This window comes from Gopherus flavomarginatus, chromosome 1 (genome assembly GCF_025201925.1).
Source record: "Gopherus flavomarginatus isolate rGopFla2 chromosome 1, rGopFla2.mat.asm, whole genome shotgun sequence".
Taxonomy (NCBI): Eukaryota; Metazoa; Chordata; order Testudines; family Testudinidae; genus Gopherus; species Gopherus flavomarginatus.
Window position 1 is genome coordinate 314,096,158 of NC_066617.1, and position 18,401 is coordinate 314,114,558.

Below are 18,401 nucleotides of genomic sequence, written 5' to 3' on the forward strand. Positions count from 1 at the left end.
AGAAAAGGTGCGGCAAATACAACATTTGTTGATGTCTTTGGAACACTGGGTGGCTGGTCAATCACAAATGGATGCTTTGTCTCGCAGATCAACTATGGCACCTGCTGCTTGGATTCTGGTTTATATTCCAGTCAGGGACATCATCTTGTTGGGTTTCTTTTCCTTAGACAGAGCAGGTTTGGGTAGATGCAGTTTAGTTGATTTCAGGGTTCAATGGAAAGCTGAAGTAGAAGATACACCTCTTCCTCGATATAACGCTGTCCTCGGAAGCCAAAAAATCTTACCACGTTATAGGTGAAACTGCGTTATATCAAACTTGCTTTGATCTACCAGAGTGCGCAGCCCCACCCCCTCGGAGCACTGATTTACCGCATTATATCTGAATTTTTGTTATATCGAGTCGCGTTATATCGAGGTAGAGGTGTAGTAGGAAAGAATTAGTGAGGCAGAAAGTAACACAACAGGAAAGGGAGGCAAAACAAGATTTTACCTGACTGCGATGCTGGCAATTGGGTAGTCCTACTAATGGCTGGATGTCGTCATGATTTTCAGTATTCAGATGAAAATAAAAGTTCTTTAAACAAGGTTAAGGCCAGTTGGCCTTCCTCCTAGAAAAAAATCTTTTAGTCTGGTCTGCTTCTTTTATCTTGGGGTCAAAGAAGATGAGATGAGACGAGACAAAACAAGCTGGCGTGCAAAGTGGGGTGGAGCAATGAATTTTTTATTCAGTTTCTTTTTAAGAAATCCAAAATGGGGAAATAGGGTGATATTATAGTTCATCCCCCTCATTATTTTGTCTACCAGTTAGACCTAATATCCTTCACACCGATTTTGGTCCATTAGCTTCTGGTTCCACATGTTCTGTTTTTACCAATCACGATTTCAACAGTTCTTGAATCTTATCAGCAGGTCCTTTTTGTTGTTTGGACTAATTTCGTCTCTCTGGTTTTCTTACACTTGTTTATAACATTTATTATCATAAACAACTTTACCTACTTTAATTAACATTTGTTATCATTTATTGTAACAGTTTATGAACTACACTGTCATATACATTTTACAGTTGATCTTACAATTAGAGTAAATTTGTAGACCTTATTGTTACTACAACAGTCTCCTTCCTTCCCCTCCCATTGTGTATTCGAATAGTCAAGACATTCAGCTGTGCTAAATTCAACAGTTTGAGACAATCATTACAGGAAAAAAAGTTTGCTCAGTATTCTCAGTTCACATGAAGTAGACATGGGCATTGCATGCCCATAAAGGTACTAAGACTGCAGCTTCCTGCTGAATTGTGTATGCCCTGTAACAGGCATTCGTACAAAAAATAAGTTTACCTTAGCAATAGCATAGTTGTACAGCTCCAAATTACTTTTCACAGACTTATACAGAAAAAGACTAGGAGCAGTTCAGGCTTCAAACAATCAGCGCAAAAGCCAATCTGTTTTTCTCTGTACTTTCAGCATGTCTGCAGGGGAGATAGAGCAGAAACTAAATTGAGGCATTGCTCACTTTTGGTTTGGAGAATTGCTCTATGGTTATTGCTCCCAGCATATCTCACAACTCCCTTCCAATCCTTCACTACTTCTGAAAGGACTGTCTTGGTGAATAACTTCACAGTGTATCTTGCTGATCTGCCCTTTGCTTTTCTGAATAAGGCTGTTCTTTGCCTTGTAGTCACCCACCTCAGTATAACATCACTGAGAGTCAGGGCAGCTTAAAAGGGATGTATAGGGGGTTTAGTATCTAGTTTGCCCCCAGAAACCCCCTGCTAGTCCCTCCAACACCTGATCAGCAATTCCAAGGCACAGCCTAAACTGCAAAGCCAAACCCTGAACATAATTCCCAACACCCACAGCCACCGAGGTACAACTGCAAACTCAAACAGCATCTACGGCACACAAAAAAATCCTAATCTAGCCCCAGGCCTCCACCGCTTACCATCTGGAGTTCCCCCAGAGTGGGAAGAATCTCAGGGAGGGGAAATGAGAAATACATCGTAGAAAAATACTATCATAGCTTCTCTGAAATATGAACCACCACCACTTGGGTGTTTTCCCCTACTCCCATAGCCAGAGCACCTGCACTGGCCAGACTCTCAAGGACAGGGCCTTTATCAATGAATGAGCAGTTGGGTAACTTGAGGGGGAAGAAACAGAGAACTTGGAATGAACATTTGCAGACCTCATTTCAGACTCCCCTACCCCTACTTCCCAAAAATAAAGATAATGGAGAGCTGGAGATTGTATCTGAGGTTGGAGAGGGGGAAGAAACCAGGGAACTATCCAAAGAGCTTGGGGAGAGAGCATTGAAATGGCTAGAGACAGCATTGCCATGGCAAAAGACCCTGAGTGTGGCTTGCTGTAGCCTTCCTCAGTTTCCACCCTCAGTGAGGTCAGAAACAGTGCAGTTGAGGAGAAGCCACTCTGCTTTACAGTAGTATGTCTCCCTTTAATAAAACCTTCTGAAATGAGCACTTATACAGTGATTTAAAGGCTCTTATCTAAGAGCCCAGATAAAACTTTAGTTCCAAACCAAAAGTCTCTAGGTCCCAGCAGCAGCTACTTCAGCTGTAAGGCATCAGGCTCCTCCACTGCCTAGAGAGCTCTGAAGTCTTTCCCCTGCTTGTTGAGGGATTCTCCCAGGCCTCGCTGTTTGGAGAACATTTGCTTAATTTGGGCTCACTGGCAGTTCCTCTCAGGAGCTTCCTTTCCTTTCTCCTTGTCTAACTAAAATCCTTAGCCATGTTCAGATGCTTCCATGTCTAATTAACTAATCCCATTTACTCTGTGAATTAACTACTCCCATTCCCTTCAGGATTGCCAACTGTTTAATAACACAAACCCAAACACCCTGGTCCCACCCCTGCCCCTCCCCTTCCCCAAGGCCCCACCCTGGCACCACCCCTTTTCCAAGGCCCCACCCAGCTCACTCCATCCCCTACTCCCTTGTCGCTTGCTTCCCCCCCACACACATACACACTTTCACTGGGCTGGGGCAAGGGGTTGGGGTGCAGGAGGGAGTCCGGGCTCCAGGAGGAAATTTGAGTGCAGGAGGGGACTCTGGGCTGGGGCAGGGAATTGGGGTGCAGGAAAGGGTGTGGGATGCGAGCTCTGGGAGGGAGTTTGGGTGCATGAGCGGGCTCCAGATTGAGGCAGGAGGGAGTTGGGGTGCAGGAGGAGGTGTGGGGTGTGGGCTCCAGCCAGGCGGCACTTACCTTGGGCGGCTCCCTGTTGGTGGTGCAGCAGGGCTAAGGCAGGCTCCCTGCCTGCCCTGACGCCGCGCCACGCCGCGCCGCTTGTGGAAGCGGCCAACCCATCCCTGCGGGGGGAGGCAGGATCTCTGTGCACTGCCCTGCCTGCAGGCACCACCCCGACAGCTCCCATTGGCTACAGTTTCCAGCCAATGGGAGCTATAGAATCAGCGCTTAGAGACCCCCTGGCTCACCCCCAGGGGCCGCAGGGACATGTCAGCTGCTTCTGGGAGTTGCACGGGGCCAGGGCAGGTAGGGAGCCTGCCTTAGCCCAGCTGCGCCGCTGGACTTTTAGCAGCCCAAAAGCTTCCAGTTTGGTTTCAGTAACCTCTGGGAGATAGAGCCCGATTCTGGAAGACTCCCAGCAAAACCAGGAGCTTTGACAAGCTCCACAAGGTGGAGGGCCAGCTAGGCCTCTGACACAGGGATACGCAGAGGCAACTCCTGGAGGCAATACAGAAGTAGAATGCTCTGCTGCAGTGCATGCTGCTAGCGGGCACACAGACAGTCGAAGCTCTATGCTGAAGCCCCTGGACAATACAAGGTCCTGGGAACACCAGCATGTGTTTCCCACTGTACTCCCACAGCTTTGCTCCCAGATGCCAATCCCCTCCCTAGCCCAAGTTGAGGGCAGCAAGAAGAATTACACCAGGGAGCCCTGCTCTTTCAGACCCTTTAACACCCTGATAACTTTGAGCCTGACACTCAACACCAGAAGGTCCAAGAACGAGAACAAGAGGCAGAGGCAAGACATATACTTGCCTGTGAACTGGAGCTTCTCCCCCCACCCCATTGTTGTGCATTGCTCTCCACTTGACTGTGTCACTTTAAACCTGTGTTTCACAGATGTTTTAAGTAAATGTTTCTGTTTGTTACATAATAAATTATTGTTTAATAATAAAAACCTTTAAAAATCATAGACAGAAAAGCTGTGAATTTTGCATGTCAGAGATTTTTACAAAAGTATAACAGCAGACACAAGATAAAAAGGAGCAGCACAACGTGCCACTTCTACCACCCCTAAAAGACACTGCAGTGCTCACATTCCATGCCTCCCGCCTCCCCCGGATAACAACTGGATGTACAGCAGGACATTTTCAGGCCTGAAACTCAAATTAAGAGCAATAGGCATCTGTAAGGTAGTGTACTCACCACCTGTAATACTCCCTTGCGTCAGCATTCAATGCTGCAGGGCATCCCCGTTTCTGGCACTTTCTCCTGCCATCTGCCTCTTGCTGGGTCTTCCTTGGCTCAAACCTCCAGTCAAATCACACAAAGCTCAGTCCCTTTCTGGGATAATGAGATCCAACTGAAAATCCAAATCAAATGCAGGTTCTTCTGCCCCTCTCAGGTTCCACTAAAGTCCTCTGCTTTGCAGTCCCTTCTCTTGGCCCATGCAGAGCTTCTCTTATCTTCCTTCTTCCCATGCTGCCTCTCTTCTCCCAGGGACTCTGGCAGCTTTCCTTAGGAATCTCCCTGATCTTTGTAGGCCCTGTCTTAGGACTCCTCCACAGGAGCCTACTCTGCTTTATGTGGGTTCTCCTACCTGACTTCCAACCTTTATAGGCATGTTTACACTGGAATAAAAGGCCAGTGGTACAGCCACAGCTGGCCCAGGTCAGCTGAGTCAGGCTTGCAGGTCTTAATATTGCTGTGTAGACACTCGGGATTTGGCTGGAGCCAGGGCTCTGGGATCCTCACCCCTTGTGGGATTCCAGAACTCAGGCTCCAGCCTGAGCCCAAATGTCTGCACTGCAGTTTTACATCCGCACACCCCAAGCCTGAATCAGCGACCCAGGGCAGCTGGGGGTGTTTAATTTCTGTGTAGACATACCCTATTATCCCTGTCTTGGTGCTTTCCCCACTCTCATCCCCAGGAGCCTATCCTGTGGGTTCTTCCTGCAGGAGAGTCCTGTCTTCTCCAGAATCTTTTCCCCATAGACTGTTCCCCGCTCTATTTAAGTAGTCCTCTGAAGCTGGAGTCAGTCACTAACTCCATTACACCCAGCTGGCATCACTAATTGCCCCAAGTAGCTATGGGCAAATCTGAGTCCACCTGCGTTAAAGGGCCAGCCAGCCTTTGGCAGCATCCCTGACAGTATTATTCTGGCTGTTTCCATTTTCTCTTGGGTTCCTTTCTGGCTGCTTAAACTGCTGAGCAAGTCTCTACACCTCAGCCTCCCGCCCATTGTTAAGACTTTCTCCCTTACTGTCAAAAATATTGTGCAAAATACAACATGCAGCTATAATTTTAAACAAAAAACTGCAGCTTCCAACCTAGCCCATAAATAGTGCCATCTGCCTTTAAGGTGGCCAGCACACACTTCACTGTCATTCTGAAGCTACTATAACGATAGTTAAACAGTTCCTTCGTTCTCTCCAAGTAGCCTGTGAATGGCTTCCTTAGCCAGGGAAGCAGAGGATAGGCCAGGACTTTCAGGATAAATGGAGCAGTTTCCCTACCATTAATGTCCACGGTGATCCTGGGGGCAGTCTCCTTTATTCATTCGGGCAAATAGAGGTGAGTTCCAAAAGACTGTGGACCTTTCCAGATCACTCTGCATTTATGTTTGTGAACCTGCTCTAGTGGTCAACCAGCCCTTGGAGCACCATAGAGAAATACCCCTTTCTCTTTATATATTTAAAGGCCTGATATGGGAGATAAATTAAAGGCACATGGTCCCATCTATTACCTCAATACAGTTTGGGAACTTCATGCATGCAAAGCCATCAAAAATCTGAGCATTAACAAGTTTTGTAACCTGATGCAATAGTACCTTATGCATGGTATCACACACCTGCATGACAGTGGTCCCAATGGTTGATCTCCTTAGTCAAATTGGTTATTTATAGACTGGCAATATTCAGGGATGGCCAGACTCCAGAGAGCAATGGTGACCCGCTTCTCAGTGAGAATGGGGCACCACACATTGGTATGCTTCTGCTGCAGTTCCTGGGTTGCTTCAGCACTGATCTCCAAAAAGGTTGCCTTTGCCATCCTGAAATTCTTTTGTCACTGCTAATTATCTCAGGTCTGCAGAATGATCTTTTCTCACACATTATCACTGGTTTCCTAAGCCTAGAAACAGTGCTGCATTGTTTGAAGTGGCTCCAGGACGAGCTCACTTAGTAGCAATTGCTCAGTGGGCTTCTCGGCTTCCTCGTCCTTCCTCTGCTGCCTCTGCTGCTGCTGCAGGAGTCACTGCTGAAAACCGAAAATGGTGCTAGCCTACCCAGAAAGAGAAGACGCATGGGACAAAGGGAGCAGAATCATGGGAATCTTTTAAGTTGATCCGAAGTCCAGAATTCGCCACTGGCTTCTGCCTGGCTTACATTATGCATTCCACAGTGTGCGGTGAGAAAAATCCTAGCGTGCACACAGCTCACTAGCAAAGCCAAAGACGATAGGATATCCTTGCACAATGTCACCAGCTTAGTTCACACAAAGCCCCTGCTGTATATACACAGTGATGCAAATTGAAAGTGGGCACAACCATCCTGTGTGCACATTATTAGTATGGCTTACGTATTATGCACCAACTAATCTGAGTCAACTCAATGAGAACTAAACTCCCTGTGTAAGCATGGTCAGAGTTACACTGCTTACATCTGCTTAATAAAAAGAATCCGTTGTACAAAGGAAGAAAAGGAGATATAGTTGAGGGGAAGATTACTTAGTAATACTTTTGTTAGTAGTAATTAGGGCTATCAAGCAATTAAAAAAATTAATCGCGCGATTAATCGCACTGTTAATAGAATACCATTTATTTAAATATTTTTCTACATTTTGAAACATATTGATTTCAATTACAACACAGAATACAGTGTACAGTGTGCACTTTATATTTATTTTATATTTATATTTAAATATATTTAATACAAGCATTTGCACTGTAAAAAAACAACAGAAATAGTGTTTTTCAATTCTCCTAATACAAGTACAGTAATACAAATTCTTTATCATGAAAGTTGAACTTACAAATGTAGAATTATGTACAAAAAATACATTCAAAAATAAAACAATGTAAAATTTTAGAGCCTGCAAGTCCACTCAGCCCTCCTCCTTGTTCAGTCAATCGCTAAGACAAACAAATTTGCTTACATTTGCAGAAGATAATATTGCCTGGTTCTTGTTTACATTGTCATCTGATAGTGAGAACAGGCGTTCTCATGGCACTGTCGTTGCCAGAATTGCAAGATGTTTACATGCCAGATGCACTAAAGATTCTTACGGCTCTTCATGCTTCAACCACATGCTGATGATGGGTTCTGCTCGATAACAGTCCAAAGCAGTGCAAACCGACACATGTTCCTTTTCATTATCTGAATCAGATGCCACCAACACAAGGTTGATTTCTTTTTTGGTGGTTCAGGCTCTGTAGTTTCTGCATTGGAGTGTTGCTCTTTTAAGACTTCTGAAAACATGCTTTATACCTCATCCCTCTCAGATTTTGGAAGGCACTTCAGATTCTTAAACCTTGGGCCGAGTGCTGTAGGTATCTTTAGAAATCTCACATTGGTACCTTCTTTGCGTTTTGTCAAATCTGCAGTGAAAGTGTTCTTAAAATAAACAACATGTGCTGGGTCATCATCCGAGACTGCTATAACATGAAATACTGTATATGACAGAATGCGGGTAAAACAGAGCAGGGAACATACAATTCTCCCCCAAGGAGTTCAATCACAAATTTAATTAACACATTATTTTTTTAATGAGCGTCATCACCATGGAAGCATGTCCTCTGGAATGATGCCCAAGGCCTGAAGGGGCATACTGTTTAGCATATCTGGCATGTAAATACCTTGCAACAGCGGCTACAACAGTGCCATTCAAACTCTTGTTCTCACTTTCAGGTGACATTGTGAATAAGAAGCAGGCAGCAGTATCTCCTGCAAATGTAAACCTACCTGTTGGTCTTAGCGATTGGCTGAACAAGAGGGAGGACTGAGTGGACTTGTAGGCTCTGAAGTTTTACATTGTTTTGTTTTTGAGTGCAGTTATGTAACAAAAAAAATCTATTATTTGTAAATTGCACTTTCACGACAAAGAGATTTCACTTCAGTACTTGTATGAGGTGAATTGAAAAATACTGTCTTTTGTATATCATTTTAACAGTGCAAATATTTGTAATAAAAATAATTTACACTTTGATTTCAGTTATAAGACAGAATATAATATATACGAAAATATAGAAAAACAAAATATTTAATAAATTTCAATTGATATTCTATTGTTTAACAGTGCAATTAAAACCAATTAATCATGATTAATTTTTGTGAGTTAATCACATGATTTAACTGCGATTAATCAATAGCCATAGCAGTAATTTTTCTCTTCACCATCCTACTTCTTTCCCACTTTACCTTGAGGATTGATTTATAGGTAGCAAATCTGCTTGCTTTCCACAATTGTACTTCTGTCTGTATTAGTTTGTTTGGAAAGATGTAGAACTGAGATTGAAAAGGGCAGGTTGGTGCCTCTATAATGTCTCTGTTAGTTATTTGATTCGTGGTAGGTGGAGCCTTTGTGTAAGGAAATTTTTTTTTTATGACAAGCAAAGGATTCTATTATCTCTTTTCTGATTCTATGACAGAATCAGGAAGTCTTTTCCCTTTTCATTATAGAACCAAAAAAGATGAAAGGGGAGAACCAATTCTGGACTTGAAATGGTAAAACCTGTTAAAAATAATGTAGATGGAATAGATTTAAAAAGTGCTTTTGGCAGTCAATCCAGGGGATTTTCTTGCATCCGTAGATCCCCAGGAACCCTGGTTTTGCGGGGTCAACATCAGAATTTGAAGTTTGCCCCTGGGGGAGTGGGAGGAACAGCAGTAGTTTTGTGACCTAAATGATATTGTAGAAACCACTTCATTAGGGAAAAGGTCAGGTGTGTGATGTAGATTATAGTACCTCTCAATGTTTAGTTGAAGCATAGTTTTTAAGTCTAACCAAAAAAGCAATGTCTTGGATTCTTCAGATGTTCCAAAGCCCTGGGCTGATTGACCTGGGACAAGAGTTCCATAAAGTTGTTTGATCAGTGAAAACTATACTCCTCTGTGTTTACTTTAAAAGTGATTGCCAGAATCAGGAATTTCATCTAGCTGTATAAGTATGAATAGTACACTAATCACCATGTTATACAGGTGCCAAATAAAATAAACGTTAAGATCAGCAGTGTTTTAGCAAGCCTTCATTCTCCATTCTGTCTTCGGAAGGGTTGCATACTATAGTTGTATTCATATAGTTGTCTTGTTGTGGATGGACAGAGGAGGGGATGGAGAGCCCATCATCTCCTAGTTCTTTTTTTTTTAATGTCATACATGGGATGTTGTTTGATTGATCTGGTTTTGAGCTTGTTGTGTGCAGCTTGGGTTGCCTCAGAGGGAGCTTGCATCTGGGACAACTTCTGTTTTATCCCATTTGCTTCAGACAGTTTTCATCCTCCTTCAAATGGTGGAATAAAGACTGTTTTCAGAAACATGTGACTTCAAGAACACACATGAAAGGTTCTTGTAGATACAAATCTGCAGAGTTCAGAGGTGCATATTGAACACTTTCTAGTGCAAAGCAAATGTTCTGAACACAGGTAGAATCTTCACATCAGCTTCCTGGAATTCAGGAAATTCCATCTGCTTTTGTCATTAGAGGGCTAAACTGTAATTCCATGTAGTGTCTATGATCAGAGGAGGGGGATGAGATCAGTTCTTAAGAACTTATTTCCATTTCTGTCAGCTGTAACAAAAGACCTTTTCATCTGGTCAGAAAAGCAAACTCACTGGCTAATGGAAAGAGAATGATGTCTGTACATTCAATAAAATAGATTTTACAGGAACATTGAGCTATTTGTTTATGTAAGCAGAGTCAGGATAAGCTCTACCCTGACATCTGGTGGAAAGAATGTCAGAGAGTTTATTTGCATAGACACGCCTACCCTATCCCAGATTGCTGAGCGGTGGGACTGCTTCGTGACAAATGACTCACCCTCAGTTGGGTGGTACTTGCTAGACAAGGGTCATGGGTTCCAAAACCCAGTGAAGTAGAGAGGCTGGGGACAGGTATCTGTGCCTGGTGGTGCAGGTGCCTTGTGGAGCCAGAAGCACCAGTTGCACCCCCTCCTCTCTCCACTGTGGAATGTCAGAGTTGATTTTTTTATTCCCTCAAGAATCTAAATACAGGTTGCTGAGCTGAACTCACTTTGGGCTAATGGTGCACTAGCACTGGGGCTCCCCCACTAAGAGCTGAGATCACTAAGAGTTGAAATCACAAAAAAGCTGAAATGACTGAGCAGAGAGCACTGAGCATTGTGCTAGCTAGTGGGGGAGCCTGAAGATATGCTGTGGAACAGAGCAGCTGGCGGAGTGGAGCAGTTGTGGGGACGGCTGGAGCGGATCACGGGACAGCTGGTGGCAGCAGAGCGGCTGGCAGAGCGGAGTAGCTGTGGGACGGGTGGAGCGGGCCACAGAGTGAGCGGAGCCGAGCAGTTTTGCAGAGCAGCTCATGGAGCAGAGCAGCTGGTGGAGCGGAGCAGTTCCTGAGGACGGCTGGAGGAGCAGAGTGGAGCGGCTGGTGAAGCGGAGCAGTTCGTGGAGAAGGCGGAAGCAGAACCCACGGAGAGGCAGGGCAGTTGGCCCTGGACCACGTAAGGTGCCCCTTTCTACCCAGGCTGGGGGGAGGGACCTCTACAGATAGACTCTCGAACTCTGGGGTGGCATTGACCAGAGACTTTTGGGTTGTTGGACTTTGGGGTGATTGGACTTAAAACCCTAAGCGGAAAAAGGACAGTGCCAAACGTACTTGGAGGTGGGTTTTTGTTTATGGTTTGTGTTATTACCCTGTTTGTGGTGTTTCTCCAATGGGATGCCGCATTGATTCCTTCCTTTATTAAAAAAGATTTTGCTACACTCAGACTCCGTGCTTGCGAGAGGGGAAGTATTGCCTCCTAGAGGCGCCCAGGGGGGTGTGGTATGTGAGTGTCCCAGGTCACTGGGTGGGGGCTCGAGACGGTTATGCATTGTGTTACTGAAACAGAACCCCTGGATACTGAACCCGGCCCTTGTTGCTGCCAACTAGAGGGGCAGAAGGGTTACATTTAAAAAAAATAGGGATAGCTGTCATTAAACCTTTTTGTTTTTAATGAGAACTAGATAGCAGCCATTTTGGTCCCAGAACTTCATCAGTGGAGACCACCTTAATATTCAAGACTCATGATGTCAATTACCTAGTTGTCACTCTTTTTCTGATAGATCACTTAGTTAAACCAACTGCTCTGTCCTACAAATTTTTGTCCACTCTGTCTTGATGAAAAACAGATCCTTATCCTGTCACCTCCTGCTATGTAAGTTTTGCCTCTGTTCCAACTTACCTAAGAAAATGGTTTTCCCAGTTTCTGCCCTAGTCTATTTACTAGGAAGGGGAAGTACTGGTGGTACTTTATTGTCATTAAAATGGAGATAGGGCATACAAATCTACTGTTAGATTTTCTTGTATATCTCTGAAATCTACACAGTTCAACAGATCCCAGTTCAAAGTGAATTCACTTAAATGTATAACATTTTTATGAACAGAAAGAGGAGAAAACATGTCCTTTGAAGAAAAGATCTGTTGGGTAGATATTTGGCTTTTCCTGCGGTTTGTTGTCAGAGGTGTTGTCAGATGCTACCGGTGTGGTGCTCTGCTCTCTCCTTGTTGGTATCACTCAGCTCCGTGCATGTGTTCTCTCTTGTGCTGCCCCAGCTCAGCAGATAGCTGACACAGCAGACCCGAAGAGAACCCCCAATGACCACAGAGTCTAGTAAGGTACAAAGGCACATCGGCCAGGTTTATTGCCGTATTGGATACAGTAGTAGTTCCCTCCAGATCGTTACTCTACAGAGCATACTGCAAATATGTACCCACGGTCAATGGACTCGGCTCAGTTAGTGGCGGGACTTTCCACTGCCCCCTAGGCCGGACAAAGACACCGCCCCAGGGATGCATTCTTATACACAGGTACAAACAAGTTACACATCACTCCTGACGTATTGAGGTGCAACCTCTCTACATAGCAAAGTACAACTCCTCTACGTAGTAAGGTGCCGTCTCTCACCTTGTACATGTTGGTTCGAACAAAACAACTCTATCCATCATATTAGCCTTTTGCCCCCGTCATTGGGATGGGTCAGTCTGTTCCTTGTTATCTGTGTGGAATGTGCAAGTATGTGAATGTTCTGATCTCTAGTGTTCAGTACCTTTTAGGTACGTATCTTCTTGCATTAGCCCTTTCCTTGCCAGCTTTTGTGAGCAGAGCCTGCCTCTGGCTCACAGCTTAACTTTGCTTTATGTTAACAAAGTCTTGACCATTACTTTAGCTCAGGCCTCAGGCCTCATACTGGGCCTTTATCAGAGCCTTCACTTACTGCATTCCCCCACTTTTTGTCTTTTTATGGGGAGGATGTTTACCCATCGTCCCAGAAAAGCATAATGCATGGACTAAAGATAACCCAGTGGGCTAAACACTGTTAAGTGGTTACCTTATTTTACCATCCATACACTCATGCCCCATCTGTCTTTTTAGTCTGCACATTCCCTCGTACGACTGAGAGACAGATTTTATTATCCAATTATTTTTTAGTCCCTTATGGTGGGCCTGGGAATGTTAGGCCCGGGACCATGACTGAGGAATGTAATATTATGATTGATCCTTAGAGGCACTTCCAAATAATTAATATATATGAATTATATGGATATGGCATATATTTGTAGTGTGTATGGGCCTATATGTGTAGTATGTATGTGTACATATGACACCAACTTATATCCAAGCATAGCCATGTTTTTCCAGGCTGCTGGTGTACTCTGGCCCTTTTACTTTGGAGACACAGATAGAAACACACTCCTATTAGGGCTATTCCAGTTATCACCTGTCTCATCATTAGTAGTAGGCTGAGTGTTTTAAAATACTGGGATAGGGATTGTGATAGTGTGTCCCACAGTGTTATGTATATGAGAAGTAAAACAGAAATTTGGAGTAGTGACACTACCACTGAGGCCTTTATGTATAAATATATTGTAATTAGTTACTACACAGCACTATCCATTTATATTATAGGTTACCCTTGCTGCTGGTCGTCACCCTTGGGTAAGCTTTACTGGGCAGGAAACAGAAGTGGGTAGCTTCTCTGTTCCATTGGTTGAACTGCTCTGTCATACACCAGTAGTTGATGTAGATCCAGTTGTTTCTTATGGATGCTGTCTTCCAGATAACCTACTGAACAGACAGTAAACAATTTATTAAATATTGCTGTGTCAGGATTTAATATTAGTACCCAGACACTGAACAAGATTGTTTTGAATAATATGTGCCTCAGTTAGGATGCAGTGTCACTGACCCAAATTATGACTGGTACTAATAGGCAATTTGTTTACCCAATTTGTAGTTACTATGTAACTTAATTTCTTTACCAATTTGTTTTTTCCTTGCCTTCATGGTGTTTGCTGCCATTCGTTTGTTGATTTTTACCTGTGGGTTGGTTAAACAGTTTAGCAAGGTTATACACATTGTAGATGTTGTACAGCAATAATACAATACAGCAATAATACAGCAGTACAATGATAGTACAGTAGTACAGCAATAATTCAGTTGTTTTTACACAGTAATCAAGTTAAAATTAAATGACAGTTTTTCTGATCCAGCTAGTGGTTTTTATCTGATTGTTAACTTAATTGTCCATATATGGTAGATAGAGGTGTATTTGACCAGTCTTTTACTTATAAAGCACTTCATTTTTCTTTTCTTGATGCTTGGAGTTTTCTTCACTGTATACTGATATTATTTGGTGTCTTCAGGGTGTGATATTTTTTGGCATCTTTCGTCTGTGGGATGCAACTTAAACAACTTTTGTTAATTAACATAGTAAAGTTTTGTTTGCTTGTTTGTTTGTTTGTTTTCAGTAACCCAAACTTAATAGACAGTTAACTTGGTTTGTTTACAAAGTGATAAGAACAATGTAATAGGGACCGAGCGTTTTATAATACAAGTTATACTTTTGCAGTTGTTGTATAGACATTCATTTTCATTTGGGGTGCATTACTAATATTTAATACTAAATGTACTGCTTAACGGCTAAAATAAATGCTCATAATCTTCCATGAGAAGAGGTATTGCTTTCCCTTGCTGAACACTTTGTTTCAGCAAAAGGGTTAGTAACATAATTTTAACAAGCTTTTAGAGTTAATTTGCTTGTGATACCAATTTCACTTTTGTTAACTGTGTAGAAGCACAAACCTTAACAACCATTGCTTCCCATTAATATAACATAACAAAAGAAAAGCATATAAAATTAAACCAACTATAACATTAAACCAAACTAAATTTTAAATACAGATACATGCAAATACCTTAAGAGTATTTGACGGTATACTTTCAAACTGCTTTGTTATGTTTGGGAGCCAAAGGTGGAAACCTGTTGAAAATGTGGAAACCTGTTGAAATTGTTTGGTTAGCTTTATGCATAAATTGTTATTTTAAAACATTTTGGTTATGACAGTCTTATAACTATATTTAACAGTGCAAATAAGTTTATAAAAAGCCCAGACAAGAAATTGACATTTTGTTAATATTATCTTTACCTTAATGTTGAGGTTTCCCCTTACATTTTTTCTTTGAATAACAAATTTAAAAAATAATTAAAAAACAAAATTGTGATTGATAAAAGAAAATTCTTTTTGTTTGCAATTGCATTATTTGTTGAGACAGAAATATATATACATATATTTGTAACTGAAACCTTTTTGAACTTTGCACAAAAAATTGGTGTTAATAATACTATGATTATACCCCAACAATGATTTTAAAATAGTGTGGTACCACAATTTATATATATATATTTTTAAAAGGATATAAAATTGACTTTTGTTGCAACAACAAGAAAAAATTATATATTTTTTAAAAAAATAGTCACGTGACACACACAACATAGACACAAGACACACACACATGACATACAGGACAAATTTACAATTAAAAACAAATGGCACCAGAATTCTATTCATAACTGTACAAAATAACACCATCAAAAATAAAAAGGGTTAAATGTTTGAATAAACAAGTTATTACCTTATTTAAAACTTGTAGCATAAATTTGATAAAAATTTATTCATAGTTGCCAAATGTATTTTATTAATTTGGTAACAAGGAATTTTGCATTACTTTATATTTAATGTTATTTTAAAACTCTGCTATATGGAAATAAGAAAAGCCCATGTTTCAAATATTAGTTAGTAGTTAGGATTAGAAGCAGAGAGTGCATTTCTGTTGCTTGGCAACCATATCTTCAAGAAAGTTAGGAATAATTCCAGCTGTTGCATTCCTGAAGGGTTAAAATAATTAATTTACTGGATTTAAAGTTTTTACCTTGTTTTCTTTTTGTTTCTTGTTTTGTTCTATTTTCAATTGCTTTATTTTTTGGAGGTTTCTGTAAAAACTATAACTTTTAACTTTTAAAACAAAGGGAGAGGGCAGAAGTGAGGAGAGGTGGGGGGGGAAAGGGAGGAGGGTGAAGAGCAACCTAGGAAGGTAGCGAGACCTGAGCCAAGAAAGATTAACTCTATCAAGGTATTTGAAAGCACAGGCAGCAGCAGCGAGTTCAGCAAACTGAGAAAACATATAAAAGTCAAAACTTAACTGGTATGTAAAAATATTTGAGAAAGAAGGTTCTATTTTTAGATATGAGTGCGGAGTGTGGTTCCGTGGGTCAAAGCAATTGGGAACCTACACAGTTAGGAATTGCGCCCCTGGTTTTTATCTTGGCTCTGAGAGGAGATTGGGGGTAATTACCTGCTCTTCTAAAACCTGAATTTGTTCCCCCAGTGTCTGTTGCTTTTGTGCACATGCCAAATGAATAATGGGAGTGCCCCTTTTTGCTGCAGTTAACTGTTTCTGGGCAGCTCCATGTGTTAATGTATCAATTCTAGGTGTTAACCCGCTTAATTTCAGTTTTTTACTTGGAAATTCTTTTTTATTCACTCCCCTGCGATCGAGTCGCAGCTCCTGTCTCCTAATGTGCTCTGTGAACTGTTCCATTTTTTCCTTCATTTGATTTACCAATTCAATGAGAGTATTGTTTGCTACTCTTTCATTCTGTGCACTTACTTGTCCCGTTCTGACAGGCACCAATCTAGGTTCTGGTTTAAGTTTAACTGGAACCTGGCTTTTATCGTAAGGTGGTGGTTTCAATGCAGTGGACCCAGTTTCATCTTTTAATTTTACTAGGACCACCTTTTTCCGCTTCTGTCCCCATTCTTCAGGCACAAAGCAGCTACCTGAAGCCTGCTGTTTACCACCAATAGTTATAACAGGGGATGGCACATGTATTTTTTGTAGGTTTCTTACAGCTGTTTCCAGTGTTTCACTCTGTTACTGTACTGGTTGTCTCTGGGCTGCTTGCCACCCTGCAAGGGCGGTGGGAGCATTCCAGGGCTGTGTAGCTTCTTTTGATTCTTTTAACTGTTTCTTTGTTACTGTTACTTGCCCTGCTTTTTCCATTACTTGTTTGGCCAGCATGCCATCATGCTGTTTCAGCCATCTCACTGCCATAGACCGTAGTTGCATAATTGTTGCCTATTTACTTTTATTACTATTTTTCAGAGCCTCGGATTCTACCATCGCTCTATATATGCCAGTCCATGTTTCCCCATTCTTCAGTTCATATGGACCCACCTTACTGGCAATCCAGCGGGTCCATGAGTTATAAAACTCCATGGGGATCAAAAGGGAGGGGATCAGGGGGTTCCCTAGCACAAGGTTTTCTGCCATGTTAGACTGCGATTCTTACAGCGGACAGCTTGCTTACTCACCAGATCAGCGGTCAGGGTCACCAGTGTTGTCAGAGGTGTTGTCAGATGCTACCGGTGTAGTGCTCTGCTCTCTCCTTGTTGGTATCACTCGGCTGCGTGCATGTGTTCCCTCTTGTGCTGCCCCAGCTCTGCAGATAGCTGACACAGCAGACCCGAAGAGAACCCCCAATGACCACAGAGTCTAGTAAGGTACAAAGGCACATCGGCCAGGTTTATTGCCGTATTGGATACAGTAGTAGTTCCCTCCAGATCATTACTCTACAGGGCATACTGCAAATATGTACCCACGGTCAATGGACTCGGCTCAGTTAGTGGCGGGACTTTCCACTGCCCCCTAGGCCAGACAAAGACACCGCCCCAGGGATGCATTCTTATACACAGGTACAAACAAGTTACACATCACTCCTGACGTATTGAGGTGAACTCCTCTACGTAGCAAAGTACAACCCCTCTACGTAGTAAGGTGCCGCCTCTCACCTTGTACATGTTGGTTCGAACAAAACAACTCTATCCATCATATTAGCCTTTTGCCCCCGTCATTGGGATGGGTCAGCCTGTTCCTTGTTATCTGTGTGGAATGTGCAAGTATGTGAATGTTCTGATCTCTAGTGTTCAGTACCTTTTAGGTATGTATCTTCTTGCATTAGCCCTTTCCTTGCCAGCTTTTGTGAGCAGAGCCTGCCTCTGGCTCACAGCTTAACTTTGCTTTATGTTAGCAAAGTCTTGACCATTACTTTAGCTCAGGCCTCAGGCCTCATACTGGACCTTTATCAGGGCCTTCACTTACTATACGGTTATTCACCAAAGTATCACAACTTGGATGCCTTCTACTTTCTGGACATACCCTATGAGTGTTGCTTTCTTGGAGCAGTGATGCCTTCCTGACTTTCTCCTATCCTAGCTAGATATGTGGTTTAATAGTCAAATACTGTCAGACATTAAAATACAGAAAATAGAAGTTCATTACCTCCCGAAGGCATCTTCCATATAATTTCAGTCATAATTCTGGAATGTCCCACCCTGAAAATAAGTATTTTGGATACAAGCAATAATGTGTATAGTTGATTTATTTAGTCATGACCTATCTATATGCAGATTTTATTCTGGGTTTATGTTGGGGTTTTTTTTGGAGTATTACGAAATTCACAACTGGAGAAAGAGGATTCCTTAGATCAGAGTTAGTTAATTGTGGACTGCAGGCCAAATCTGGACTGCCAGATGCTTTTGAACGGACCCCAAAATCTCTTTATTTAATTATTAATAAATTCCCTTATTTCCTGAGAAAGCAGAAGATGCGAAAAAAATCTGAACTTT

At 42.3% G+C, this 18,401-nt stretch overlaps 1 protein-coding gene and 1 long non-coding RNA gene across 8 annotated transcripts in view; one reads left to right on the forward strand and one right to left on the reverse strand.

The window, feature by feature from the left end:
• Positions 1–18,401, forward strand: part of FNDC3A (fibronectin type III domain containing 3A) — a 200,295-nt gene that overhangs the window by 83,078 nt on the left and 98,816 nt on the right. The window lies entirely within an intron of this gene.
• Positions 12,047–17,614, reverse strand: LOC127050827 (uncharacterized). Of its 2 annotated transcripts, none has more exons than XR_007774292.1 (2): positions 17,535–17,614; positions 12,047–12,286 (listed from the first exon to the last, which is right to left on the reverse strand). It is a non-coding gene; the product is annotated as an uncharacterized LOC127050827 (long non-coding RNA). The 2 variants fall into 2 exon arrangements; XR_007774291.1 differs by having other exon boundaries at positions 17,512–17,593.